Source organism: Arvicanthis niloticus, chromosome 13 (assembly GCF_011762505.2).
Source record: "Arvicanthis niloticus isolate mArvNil1 chromosome 13, mArvNil1.pat.X, whole genome shotgun sequence".
NCBI lineage: Eukaryota > Metazoa > Chordata > Mammalia > Rodentia > Muridae > Arvicanthis > Arvicanthis niloticus.
Window position 1 is genome coordinate 4,662,543 of NC_047670.1, and position 15,317 is coordinate 4,677,859.

The 15,317-nt window shown below is 39.8% G+C and overlaps 1 pseudogene; it reads right to left on the minus strand.

Annotated features, from left to right (window-relative positions):
• Positions 1–4,909: 4,909 nt before the first annotated feature.
• Positions 4,910–15,091, minus strand: LOC117718667 (NADH dehydrogenase [ubiquinone] flavoprotein 2, mitochondrial-like; annotated as a pseudogene).
• Between the last annotated feature and the right edge of the window lie 226 nt (positions 15,092–15,317).

Genomic DNA, 15,317 nt, shown 5'->3' on the forward strand with positions numbered 1-15,317 from the left:
ACACAGTTGCTATGCCTGCCATTTAAAAGGCCTTGCATATGTTGCTAAATATTTTATAGTTACGGGATGATTCTGGATGAGCCTTCTTGGCCAGATTGCAAGGTTCCTTGCATCAGGAAGGCAAGAGGATCCAAGTTGCAAAGGCAGATCTCTTCTGAGAGAGTCGTGCTAGATAGTTACAGTGTGAACCAGAGAAGGAGTCAGCTTTAATGCTGAAAAAGAGAAAGAAATCAATTCTACACCGAAGATTGTAAAAGAAAAGCTGGAATTTTAGACTCTTTAGATTAATTGTCTTCTAGGACTTCACAACAGTAAGTTGACTTTGTTTAAACTCATTAAATTTGTAGTTGTTTGTTATAACACCAACAAATATCAACAAAACAGCTTCATCAGTAATAAACTTAGAACTTGAAGATTTTTGAACACAGCAGATTCTTCTCTTGTTCCTTTTGTCAACTAGTTAGATTTAAGTAAGCTACTGTTACCACATAATAACTAAAATTTATTCAACCTTAAAATGTATGAGTGTATAAATAATTAATTAAGAAGACATCTGTTGGGGGCTGACTTTTAGCAGAAAGCGGCTATCAGCTTTGCAGCCATCTTGAGCCATATACCCTGACATGTGACTTGGATTACAATAGCCTACAACAGCTGAGCACACTCCGATAATCTTGGTTTAGATACCTTGAGATTAAAGGTGCGTGAGATTAAAGGTGTGTGAGATTAAAGGTGTGTGACTCAATAGTGTAATTTAGAGATAAGATTTAGAGACAAGACCTAAGGACATGATTAAAGGTGTGACCAAGAGGCATGGCTTAGAAGTGAGACATATAAAAGGCAGAGACAGAACAGATCAGAATCAGACACAGCAGACATTAGGGAGACACAGAAGACAGAACCAGACACAGCAGAGAGAAGACAGGTAGCAGGCACTTGGAAGAGAACTTGGAAGAAGTAACTTGGAACTTGGAGGGACTAGGAGCTAGGGACTAGGCACTAGGAACTCAAGACTTAGGACTTAGACTGAAGAATAAACGGGATTGAATTACACTCTGTCTGGTCTGCATTCTTCGAGTCCGTCCTCACTCTCGCTCTTGCTGAACCCCGACCCACGGACCTGAGCAGCAGGCAGCTTGGGCTGGGATACAGTGGCCGCCCAAATGTGGGTCAGCCCGGGCCTCAACATTTTGCTTGGGCCGCTACATTTTTTGGTCGCCCCAACGTGGGGCTAGTGTAGACCCCAACATTTTTTGGCCGCCCGAACGTGGGCTAGTGCGGTTCCCAACAGACATCATTATAAAATAGCAAATGACAGTTTTATCTGTATTGTATATTAAATAACTGCAGCTTATAACTATACTCACTTTAAAATGACTAAATAATCTATTTGAAAAAAGAAAAAAAAAGAAAAACCTTCTAGATTGGATTCTGAAGTTGTCTACTGATTCTGAAGTTGTCCATCCTCTTAAAATATATAATTATACATGCACAAAATTGCTGAAAGGCAGAAGCTACTAAGACTGAATCAATCAGTATGAATTTCAGATAACAGTTTGTGAAATCTTGAATAGAATCAAAAATTTTCTGAAGTAATATAATCTTTAATCCACAGTCCCTTAAAGGGAAACAAATAATGTGAAAAACACCTCGTTGAACTGAATTACTGAAGAACTAATGAAACAAGACATTTTGTGTTATCGAATATACGTGCTGTTACATGCTGAAAATAATTTTATAGAGCATAAAACCATTAAAAACAATTGCTTTATTAAATATTAAAGCTACACCTTAAAATAATTTATTACCATATGACTACAACAACAGTACAAACATTATTTGGAATTACTAACATTCAAGGGGATAGTTATATATTAAAGGATATGACTGTATATGTCAGGTATGGCTGTTATAACAAAATGAATAGAAAATACTGTAACCTGTCAAAGCATAAGCCTTAATGTGAACTTAAAATGGTTTTTAAAGATGCTCTAAACATTAAAGTTTTAAATATTACCTGATTTTAAAAATATCTTTACAGAGATGATCAAGTTATGAATTTTGATATAAGAAGTTTATATTATTCTGTGTTATGTAGGCATCTTCTAAATGGTGTTTATAAATAAATAAATCTGTCTTTATGAGCAAAACAAACTAATTATTCTGTACTTTAACAAATATTTAATGTTTAATTAGGTAATCAATATGTAGCATGTAAATTATTATATATAAAATTATTGTAATTTACAATATCAATTTGTAAGATTGACATAAGAAAGAGAAAAACATTGTACTATTGAACAGTGACATGTGATAAAGTAACTAAAACTTTCCCACATTTCTGATAGACAATAAAGTGAGTTTAAACACTTGAGAACATAGTTTTATAGCTTTTTATAAGGTTATTTGACTACTTAATATGCATAATAAATTCACTTTTTAATTAAAAATATTTCATGAGTGAATTTCTAACAACTTTAATAATAAAATCAAACTGGAAACTACTATATGTCATTTCTCCTGTGACTGAAGAGACGCCTCTGCAGTTAAGAGCAATTGCTTCTCCTGCTTCTTCCAGCACTCACATGGCTAATAGCAACTGTCTATAACCCCAGCTTGAAGAGATCTGATTCCTCTTATGGTATGCACAAACACTGCACACATGCACACACACACAAAATGTACAGATAGATACATGTGTGGGCAAAAGCACCAAAACAAATAAAACATTAAAAGTAAAGTTTGTTAATCAGAAAAAGAATGAATTGTAATTTATTTGTATGGCCAATGTGTGTGTGTGTCTGTGTGTGCATGTATATACATATATACATGTACATATACATATACATGTACATGTACATATACATATACATATACATATACATATATACATGTACATATACATGTACATATACATATACATATACAATTATGGATAACCACATCATGGGTGAATCACAGGTACACTGAATACAAAATGCCTCTCCACAAGAAGCACATAAAGTTTATACTGTTCATACAACTTTAACAGTAAACACTGTAATAGGAAAATACTTCTCTCATATGTAAACAAAATTATTAAAATGCAACATTCTCCTAACTTAGAATTTGTGTGTCTTTATTTTATGCTACAATAAAATTTTGGGTCATTCATATAAAATCTTTATTATATCTGAAAAGGTTTAAAACACATTCTCAACAATGTATGTATGTAAGAATGTTAATATATGCAGGTGATACTGATACTGGATCTAGACGTCATAAAAGAAAAAATAAAAGAGATAAACAATGCGTAGAGCTGTAGTTACCCAGTGCTGTGAGCTGCCTGATATAGGTTCTTAGAACAGACATTGAAACCCTGAATAAGCAAACTGCATGGGTCATTACTGAGTCTTCTCCCTAGTCCTGCTTCAATTAATTTATTTTTTTACATTTTTATTCAGTGTTTGTAAGTTGTGCTTGTGCAGAAGTCAGAAGAAAATTTGTGGTTCCATTCTGGCTTATAGATTGTGGGGTTGAGGGATCCAATGCAGTACTCCACTCTCAGCTGCAAGCACCTTTACTCACTATGCCTTCTTGCCAACCCTATTTTTATATTTAAATTATTAAAATCTGTACCAAAGAATAAACCAAAGTTATGTTCACGGTAACTACAGACAAGAGCAGTTCTACTTGGATAAAGCATAGTTCTCATTATTTACATGGTGTCCTGAAGATAATTTTAACTATGAATAATTGTACTTTAGTGAATTTTTTAACTTTGCTTTCTGCAGTGATTTTAATGAGAATGCCCCCCATTGGCTCATAAATTTCAATGCTTGTTCATAAAGGAGTGGCGATACTTGAGAGAAATTAGAAGATGTGGCATTATAGGTGAGGCCTTGTTAGAGGATATTTGACCTTGTCAGTGTAAGACTGTCATTGGGGGTGAGCTTTGGGGTTTCAAAAGTCCAGCCAGTGCTGTTTTCTTATTCTTCCTGCTCTGTATAGATCCAGTAGTAGAACTGTCAGTGACTTCATGAGAACTTGCCATGCTACCCCTTACAGTGACAGTGAACTCTAAGCAAATCCAAATCAAATGGTTTTCTTCACAGAGACAGAACACTAAAGAGAATACTTCCTCTGGTATTGTATCCCAAAACCCCTGCATTCTCTTCCTGCCACATGCACAGTTGTTAGCAACATGGACTGGACTTTAATCTACTTATTTTATTTGTCTGCATTATCATACCTTATCACATGGCTCATATTCACTGCTACTACAGAAAGATTCCCCTTGTGCATGGCACCGTATTCTCATTTCAATTTAAGACCTAATGTTACAAGTTTTATCATCTAAAATTTTTGTTTTATAGTCTAAGCATTTCAGGAAACTGGATATTATTATTTTATAGATTCATTTACAATGAAAGTGGATTTTTTTCTAAAAAGCTTTCCATATTTCTGATGCACAGTGAAATTATATATGCCAGTCTTGGAAGGTAACAAATGAGAACAATCTTGAATGAATATGTGATTAGAGAAATATGAAATTAGCACTTTAATTTATTTGAGCTATAATGAGTAATCTGTTGCTGGCTTTTTTCCCATTATGAATTCAGTGGCTCTTAATAAAATGAAATAAAACCTAGAATTTTTTTTTATCTGCCATCAGGGTCTTTCTGTTATAGTCCATCAATGAAGCACCAATGCTCTGATTGTGTGTAATGGCTTTCACTACTCTAACTTTTAAAATACCAATTGGTGATAATACTCTATCATAGCAGATCATGAAAATCAATTATTAAAGGAAAAGAATTCACCATGCAAAATACATAACTAGCGGTACTGGGAAAATAAAGAGGATTTCTTAAATGTAAATAAATTCATATTTTATTTTTCCAGTGGCATCTCTACAGGTGAATATAATTTAAAGCCTTTCTTCTACACCAAAGCTAGGTTGTTTGGGTGGTTCAGTCAATGAAGGAAGGCCCCCAGTTGGCTCACAATAGAAATAGCCACTTCTTGGCCCAGACATTGGAACTTTCCCAGTTCTAAGATCATTAGTAATATCTTCAATAACCTTGGGTGTCAGATCCTCATAGTAGTTGTCATTTATTTGAATCATTGGTGCATTTATAGGCCCTTAAGTATTCACCTTCTATAACAGTGAATAGTTTGTCAGGTGTACTCCCTCCTCTGTTTGTTTCAAGCTTTCTCTGAAGGGTCTCCAGTATGCTCTTAGAATCTCAAGCATGCAAGGATAATAACGCAGACCTGAAACTGGCTTTTGATTATACATTGTATAAAAAGTTTCTACTTTATATACTTTCATTGGAGGTACTTCTTAAACTACTGTCACCTTGTTCTTAGGAGAGATGGATAACCATCCACTCTGCCTTTGGTCTAGATCCAGGACAGGAACCACAGCAGCTGCTGTATGCCTATCTGGAAAAGTCTTACTATTGCTTCCATTATCTTATACTTTTCTGGTGTGGAATAAAATGGAGTATCTGGGTAATTCTCAAGAATATCTCTATGTACAAATAAGGTTCCCCCAGCAGCATTTTGCACTGTTGCCTTATGCAAATTCCAGGCCTGTCTTTAGAACCTGGCCTACCACAACACTCTCCTATTCTGGCTGCTCTAGGCTGGTTCTGAATATAAAGAGGATATTTTATAGTGAAGTAGTGTCTGGCTAGATCAATAGACAAGCAAATTTGTTATGCAATTTCAGTTACAGTTTTTACAAAGTTTACAAGAGAAGCCATAAACCATTTTCAAAATACATACTGAAATGCCTTAAACATCTCTATAATTTGTCTTCTAACTAGTTTTTCAGATTGTATTGCTTGTATAATCTTAGTCTATTTGAAATAATTTTTTAAAAAAGTATATCTCTAGTTATATTGCAAAACAAATATTTCTGTTGTTTTAAAACAATTATTAATTTTTGTGCTCACAATTGAAAGGATGATCTTATTAAAATAAGAGAGCAATTTTTCAAAAATTCTATTGTTCAATTAGATGAATTTTGAGCTTAGCTAAATTATACAGATGCAAATTAATCTTAACATAACTTTATTTCCATTTATGTTAATAAACCTGGTATTTTTAAGGAAATATAATGCTAATTAAATTTAGGTTTTGGAAATTGTATATGTTACTAAGATTATTAAGAATCCCAGTCTCTTCAGGGGCGTGGGTTTTTGCTCTGAGGAAACAGAAGAATTTGCACCAGGGTTTGGTCAGCAGAAACATACACTGGGGATTGAGTGACAGACACTAACAGTGTATATTCAAGGGAGAAAGCAGGCTCAAGAGTCCCAGGGTGAACAGGAATGCCATTAAGGGCAGCCGAAGCCTGTCCAATAATTATCCCAGAGAAACCAATAGGGAGAGGTCCAAACACCCCTGTGGGTAGAAGACGTGGACCCTCCTCAGGAGTTAATATTGCGTCGGTGATGGAAAAAAGATCTAATCTGAGGCTATTTTTTGTGGCTCGCCAGAGTTCTGAAATTGATTTTGAATAGATGGGGGGTGGGGGGGGGGAGATAATGGGTAGTTGTCTCCCGTGTGCTGTAATGTACCTGGGGGATGGAGGCAAGAATGAACCCCATTGCCCCAGAGCTCATCTGAGAGTAGGGGGCCCGGAGGCTGCCCCCTGATCCAGTTTCCCAACTCACGGGAGGGAAGTAGATTGCCCTGCAGGTCAGTGTGAGAATGGCACTCATTAGCTAGCCCAATGGCACCCATGCTTACACTGGGGCCATATTCCGCGCCCCTTCCGAGTCCCCTTCACCCGCGAAAGAGACATGGGAGGCAGTGTTCAGGTAGTAACTACAGCAAGGCTTTATTTTTGTATCAGCAGAAGCGGAAGACCCCAAGCCCAGGAAAGGCACTGCTATATGTACCCTAGAGTGGTGTGTTCACTTCTGATTGGCTGTTCACTCATCACCCCATATTACGCCCCGGGATGGGCAGTGGCTTGGTGCACTTTTGCCTTTTGCACCTGCACAGTTAGTTGTTTACTTGTGGGAGCACAGGATGCCCGCGCCATCAAGTAATGGTGAATGTTGTCACGCTCACCGCGGCTCCTAACAGGGCCAAAGGTAGTCGGCTATAGACAGTAAGAGGAGTGCCAGATGGAAGGGCAGATAGCAGGGGCCTAGTGGTTACAGCTGGTCTGAGGTGAAGACACTCCCAAGCGAAGTGGCCTGGCTGGCTGCAGCTGACACATGTTCTATTAGGCCACCCTTGCATGCTACCCTCTGGAGGGCAGCCCTGATAGCCAGTCCTATCATATGGCTGGAGCCTATCCCTAAACAAAGGTTGATGTAATCGGAAAGGGTACCCTTGTGATGATGATGTCTCAGGACATCCTGACAAGCTGGTGTTCTGCGAGCCTCCCGAGTCCCTTTTTGCCCACAAATAAGGACACAAGAGACAATAATCGGGTATCACTGCAGACGAGGATTTACTTCTTGTAACAGTAAAGTGGAAAGATGGAAAAAGCTGGAAGCAGCACCGCTTAAATACGCCCTAGAGTGACGTGTTCACTTCTGATTGACTGTTCACTCATCACCCAATATTACGCCTCGGGATTGGCCAGTGACTTGGCGGGCTTTCTGCCTTTGTAGCTGCGCAGTTAATTGTTTACCAGTGGGAAGACAGGAGGCCAGCGCCATCTTGGAATGGTGCATACTGACTGCAGCTTCCTACATCTCTCCCTGTTTAAATTATTAATATGAAACAGCCTATTGCCTATCAAACACAGTACCAATCAAGATTCAAACTCAAGCCCAATCAAGCAAACTCCATCTTGGGGGAATAAGCGATCAAGAGCTTATAGCCCAAAGATTCTCCCTTACCCTACCAGGTGCGATGGAAACAAGTCCTCTGGGTGCAAGGGCTAAGGGGAAGTAAAGAGGAATTGACACCCGTCCCTGTGCAATGGAGTATAGCTCCCAGGAGTGCAAGGGCTGTCAACCTACTATTCAGGTACCACAGCTATTTAGGCAAGGGCTGGCAGGACTTAGACCTCTCATCGACCCAGTGCAATGGGCTGAACCCTTGGGGTGCATCGACTGAGGGTCTCAATCATTGGCTACTTTCTTAGCCTAGATAGCCAAATTTCAGAGAGAGATGCTTGCTCCAAGGCTGTGAGTGCTTGGGCTTTAGCTACCTTGTCATGTTTTTGCTGGGCTTTGAGCTTACAGACCAACCATCCATGAACACTAATCCACAACATAGGGCTGTATCAAACAGGCCTATCCCCACTCTTTAAGAAAGAAAGAAAAGGCAGAAGAAATTCAAGAGGTAAAATCTCCAGGGGAAACAGGGTCCATCCGCATTCCATCAAGGCTCAAGATCCGGATTTGCAATTGCTGCTGCACCAGGTCCAGCTCCCCAGTCCACTTTCCTTTTAAATAAGCAGAAAGATTATGGCTTTTTAATAAATGTATCATTCACAAATCTCAGAGGTGTAATACCTGGATGTGGGGTTGCTGACACTCAGCTTATTTGAACCACATCCGTGAGCTGCTCCACATGGGCTTGGAGCAAATCAACTCTCTGATTGACCAACAGGATGCCTGATGCTAATTATGCATCCACTTTCTGTAAAATGGTCAAAGTCTTAGAGGTCTTTTCTGAAATTTGATTAACAACAGTGGATGCTGTAACTTGATTAAACATGGCTAGGTCTAGTGATCCATTCCAGCATTGTGCCAAAAGGCATGTAACATTCTTACAATCCAAGATATCAGAATTATTCTGAAAGTTGGATAACATAAAGAAAAATGGAGGGTCCACACACACCGACACCGGTTGTGCAGATGCATTCTTAAAACACCTTATTAATTTTAATGTCATCCAAATGGCTAGAGATATTAAATCATGTAGCCAAAACATTTTGCACTTCATGAAACACACCATTCAACAAGACAAAGGCAGATATACCCTTTTTTTGTTGTTTTTATTAGATATTTTATTTACACTTCAGATGCCATCCCCTTTCCCCATTCCCCCCCCCTTAGAAAACCCCTATCCCATGCCCCCTTTTCCTTTTTGCATTTATACATTTTTTTTAAAATAATGTTAATCATAAGCGTTATAAGTTTGGAATTGTTTAATCAGAGGTGTAACCCACTGACCGACCTAGATATAACAACTATCTTTGACTGGTGGAGATACATGAATATCTGCCTCCCTGTCTCCCCCCCTTTCTCTCTTTCATCTCCTAGCTTCTCCTCTCCTCCTTCTCCTCTTCTTACTCCTTTTCTTCCTCTCAGTACTCCTCCTACCTTAGCTTCTCCTACACATCACCCTTCCTATTAAAATGAAACTTTTCTCTCAAAATACAATTAGAGCATAATTATGCCAATTTGTACCAGTGAGGTACAAGATAGTCCTAATACCCCATCCATCCTTTTGTTGACTAACCAGCACCTCTGTCATTTATCCTAACTAAAACATTTAGTTCTGAACCTGGCTTTAGGATGAATGTCAGCTGATGACCATCCACTCAAATCTTTTCTCTTATGGTAAATAGCTGTAAGTTTTCAACCCCATCAGAAACCCAGAATGACTGAGTTAACTATAATTGTGGGAAGCACAAAGCAGCTTCTAAAACTTAGCCAATTTATAGAGACCTCTGAACACCTGAAAAGCCCCTATACTACCGAACAGTTGGGGCATCAAATCTTCAGCCTTCTGGCCCAGAATCATCTGACAGACCTTGGTGATGCAGGATTATTAAGGACTGATTACTCTGTCTAGGCAGATATAATCAGTCGACTATTCTGCATGTGTGTCCTTTTCTGGACAGTAATTTGTCTGTAGATGGAGAGAGGCAATTCTTGCCTAGTGGCTGTTACCACACAACTGGAGTAACTCCAAGGATGCTCAATTTCTTCTTAGAATCCACGACAGGAAGCTGTCAGGAGCAGACAGGTCTCTAATCAATATGAACATTAATATATAAATATTTGTAGTGTCAGTTCTATGGACTTCTGATGTTTTGAAAACCAACTATCCATGCAAGGTAACCTGGACTGTTGTCTGTTCACTCCTCTCAGCTATTTCTAAATAAAATATGGGAAACACCCTAACAATAAACTCAAAAATATGAATTTGCTATAGTCCCTTAACTCATAGGTTAAGCGTCCCAAATCAGTTAAAAAGGTTAAAAAAGGGTTGGGTCTAGGCATTGTATTCCTAAATGTGTTATACAGGCACAATGCCCATGAGCGTATCAATATTCATCTCATTTTTATATTAATAAGAGGCTCGTACCAATGAAAACCTTAAATTTGAGATCAAAGTAAATTTTGTACAATTTAAGAAATTATAACTTCATCTTGATAATAATTATACAGATTTCTACCAATAGGTTATGGCTATGTAATAAGTCCTAGCTAATCCCCCCTGTTCCAACAAAACCACTACTTGTCCCTAGAAAGACAGACCATTATTAACCACATTAGTCCCCAAGCTCAGGGAATAGGGGCGCTGACTCTTCTTTAACTTCTTCATGCTGATTAAGGGCGTTGAGATTTTAGAAGAGGGGTTGGGGGGAAGAGTAAGTTGATAAGCCTCTAATGCTGTGTCTTCACTGAATCCAGATGGAATTCCAGGACATCAGAGGTTTGGGCAGGTCTGCTCAGTATGCTTGATGAGTAGATACACCAAGGCTGTGTATTCTGCAATATACAATTCTCAGAACAAGTTTTAGTATCAAGAAAAAAAAAAATTTCCCACCCCCAGGGGGCTGACATTTTTTTTTTAAAGATGTTGGTTCTGAAGACTTTTTTTTCCCGCTTGTTAAAATTGGTTGTAGTATTTACATTTCAGATTTTATCCTCTTAGCCTACTTCCTCCCACCACCCAGAAACCTCCTATCCCATCCCCCTCCTCATGCTTCTATGAGGCAGTGACTGCACCTACCCCCCCCCACTATTCTCTCCCCATCCTCACATCATTCCCCCCCCCACTGTGTGTTCTTTTTTTTTTTTATGGGACCAAGAAACTCCTCTCCCACCTATGTGCGACAAGGCCATCCTCCCCTACATATACCTCTGGAGTCTTGGGTCCCTCCCTATGTGTTCCCAGGCTGGTGGTTTAGACCCTGGGGGGCTCTGGTTGTTTGGTATTGTTGCTTTCCACCTGGGGTCAATAACCCTTTCTGCTCCTTCAGTCCTCTCACTAAGTTCTCCATTGGGAAACCCCTGATCATATCAGTAGTTAATTGTGAACATTGTCCTCTGAGTGTGTTAGTCTTTGGCTGACCTCTAAGGAGACAGCTATATCATGTTCCTCACATTATTCAACAAGACAAAGGCAGATATACCCTTTTAAACATTCTAAACAGTGGCTACAACACATAATTTAATTGTGTTGAAGCAGGATAACCCCCCCCCAAATACACATATGATTTAATTTAGGACTTGCATCCCTTTGAAAATATCAAACAGAGGTTTAAATCCTGCTATGTTAAGCTTAAGATGAGGTTTTAGCCAAATATTATCTCTTAACAACTTTTAAAAATCACTAAGAGTAAATCAAGATTAAAAGTAAACCATTTTCCTTTTGTATGTACACTCACAAGCCAGAAGATGGCGTTAGATCCCCACCACAAATGGTTGTAAGCGACCATGTGGTTGCTGGGAGTTCAGCCTTTATATTTTAAAAGTTTAGCCTTTAACGGCTGAGCCATTTCTCTAGCCCCAACCTGTCTCAAATATTGAAAGACACTGTCTTTGAATCCTTTTTTGAAGTAACAAGTACTCTAAAAATTTTTAAAGCTCGTTATATTGGAGCAATGGCTTGTAGAAAAAACTTCTTTAGAGAAATCCACTAATAAAGTATCACACAATGAATAATACACACCAAAAGATTTAACCTCTTACTTTTTTATATTAAAGCAGCAACAATATTTATATATATAAAATGTAAAACAATTAACTATTTTCTGAAGCAATTATTTCTAACAAATATTGCTTCATGGGCTCTTAAAAATTATGAATAAATTTACTACCTGTGAACCTTTCACCTTTACCAGAAATGTAAAGGAATGGTGAAAGAAAAACATCTTTTATATAAACATTTACTGAAATGGCAGCTGGAGCAGGCAAGTTAGGCTGTATAAATCTTAAATTTGAACTTTATTTTGGATTAATTTAATAACCAATCTTTTTTTTTGTCTAATGAGAATATCGGATAAAAGCCAACCTTAATCTCTAATAATTGTTACACACCTTAAAGGAATCCAAAGCATCTCATTTTTAACAACTCTGAATACAAAGGAATTAAAACAACCTGAACCATACTCTATCAGCAGGCACAGCTATACTCATGGTGGGAAGCAGGCATAATTTTAATTTCTCTAGCATAATCATAACTTTTAGCCCACAAACTGTTGTAAAGTCTTTGGTTCTTAGGTTTACCCCTCCTCTCACAAGAAACAATGAGGACAAAAGACGAATTCCCTTAAGCACATTTCTAGGGCCTGGTCTAAAGACCCAGAACAAAAGGGAATGTTTAACACTTGAGCTTCTACAGCTGTAGTCTGCATTGTCTTAATTCAAGTGTAAATGCACTTAACCTCCCTCTGCCTGCTCTCTGAGGCTTGGCTACACCGAACTGTGCTATTTTGACCTTAACTTTAAACCTTAAATTTAAACTGTAAACCTTAAAAGATACGTGTTGTATCTTTTCTCTATAAACATAACCAATCTTTAATGATGTAAGCAATCTATTTTCTCTCAAATCAACACCAAGTGGATTACCTTTATGTTATAAAGTTTTGCTGCCACAAAACAAAGTGTAAAATCTAATGGAAAACTTGTAGCATTTATGACCCAGGCTTTTGGCGGATGCGCCTGAGGCCAGGGCAACCAAGTAACTCTCAAGAGCTGAAAACAATAGGCAGTACTTCAGCATTTGAATATACTGGCAAGAGAACAGTTCAAGATCTGACTATGGCCCACAGTGGTATACTTATCGCCAAATGGAACTTCAGTATCAGGAGACTCAGAGCTGTAATCTTGCAACCTAGCTTCATTCTTCACAATCTACACCAGCCGAGTAGGGGCCCAAATTGAATTGTTTTCACCTGTGGAATAAGCACAAACAGCTTCCCTTCCCGGGCCACAGCAAGCCCTTAGCCAATCTTGTAGCCTCCTGTTCCTACGAGGGACAATGGCTGCATGGCATTCAGCTGTGGCATTTTTAAAAATCATCTGTTCTATCACTGGCATGGTTTGATCTAGCTCGCAGGGCACTCCCCGTGTGCCCGCCGCCCCGCACCCTTGCTCTGGTTCTGTCGGGCTGCAAGCCGCCACAGGTAGCAGAGCGCAGGCGCCCTGTAACCGGTCTGACCCCGGCCCCGTCGCTGCCTCTCTGTTCCCACAGCCTGAGCCAAGAGGCACAGCAGGGGACCCTCGAGCCCGAGTGAGCTGCTAGCTTTCTTAGTCTTATCTCAGCACTGCTATCCTTTGTATAGGCAGCTGCTTCCTGCCCCAGGCTCTCTTCCTCTCCTTGTGTTAGGTTTTCCTTGGAGCTGCTAAGGTTTATGGAAGCAGGCTCCTTAATTGGGTGCGGAGGGCTCCCCCCGAACTCCCATTTCTCTTCACCAGCCGGTGAAGGTTTCTTAGCTTTAATAGGCCCTGCAGCGGCCCCTATTCCTCCTGAGTACTCTTTCCTATAACCAAGCTCTTTGGCTTGCCTCTGTTGTCCAGACTTCCTTGTCTGTTTCTCTTTTCCAAGCTCCATGGCTTGATGCCGGCTCCCACACCCTGGATCTGATAGCCTGGAGCAGACTTTTTTTGAAACCTCTTGACTTGCCCTACTAGTTGTGCTTCGGGCTGGATCCTCACAACACAAGTAGACTAAAAGCGAAAACCACAGGAGCAAGAGGCCAGCTACTGCAGCAGCGGCAGTGAATGAAAATTTGGTCACAACGAAGGTTTCCACCCCAAGCATACCTTCCAGAGATGTACCTCGACTCCTGCAGTCTGTTAACCCGCCCCAAAACTTGGGTGGTCTTCCGCAGCGCTAATAAGGACACGAGAGACAATAATTGGGTATCACTGCAGACAAGGATTTACTTCTTGTAACAGTAAAGCAGAAAGACAGAAATAGCCGGAAGCGGCACCGCTGAAATATGCCCTAGAGTGACGTGTTCACTTCTGATTGACTGTTCACTCATCACCCAATATTACGCCTCGGGATTGGCCAGTGACTTGGCGGGCTTTCTGCCTTTGCAGCTGTGCAGTTAATTGTTTACCAGTGGGAAGACACGAGACCAGCGCCATCTTGGAATGGCGCATACTGACTGCGGCTTCCTACAAGCTGGGTTAGCATTTTCAAAGGCAAGTCGTTTAATAAAAGGGCTATTGTCTTCCTGAGGCTCTAGGAGGTGGTGAGCTGTCTCCTCCAAGAAGCTAACAAAACTACTATAAGGTTCCTAAGGACCCTGTCTGATCTTAATCAATGCTCCCAAAGCAGTATTCCTAGGCAGGAGTTTCCTCCAAGCTCCCACTGCTGCTTGGTGAACCTGAGCCAAGAGACCAGGTGTATAACATCTCTGAGCATTGAGGGTATTGTAAGGTGGATCACCCATAAGTTTAGCAACTGTCCAATCATGGGTATCAGGTTTTTTTTTGTTTTTTTTTTTTTGTTTTTTTTTTTTTTTGGAGTTACAAAGGACCAGGTTACAAGCTGCTTCTTGAAATTCAGCTTTCCATAATACTTAATCTTCTCCCTCTAGTGCACCATGAGCCAGCTGAAAAAAATCATTTGGAGTTAACCAAGCCTCAGTAGAGGCCTCCAGTAAGGCTAAGGTACAGGGGGTCATTGATCCATACTTAGAGGTGGCTGATTTAAGTTTTTCCAGAATTGACAAATTAAGAGGAGTATACACACTGGTATCTCGATATAGTGTCAGTCTCTCTGGGGCAGCTGCAGCCACAGAGCCCCCATCATCTTCATCCTCACTAGTAGTCTCTTCGGGGTTAGGATTGTGAGGGTGAACCTCACTAGAAGATGGCTCATCACCTGTGTCTTGGGGATCAGATACGCTATTGCGAAGTGAAAGTGGAAAAGCGAGCATGGTGTGAGGGGCCTTTCCAGTCTTCTTAAGGGACTGGGCTTCATCATGAAAGGAATGTTGTTGGCCTGGGGGGAGAAAGAGATCTGCTAATTGTTTATCCAAGTCACAGAGTTTTTAAAAGTGAAAGTTGTTCCTGGCGATTACAGACCAAATCTGTCAGGACACCCAAGTTGGGCCTTGAAGAGTGATTTGGGGGGGGGGGGGTTAGAAAAAAATCAAGAGGAGA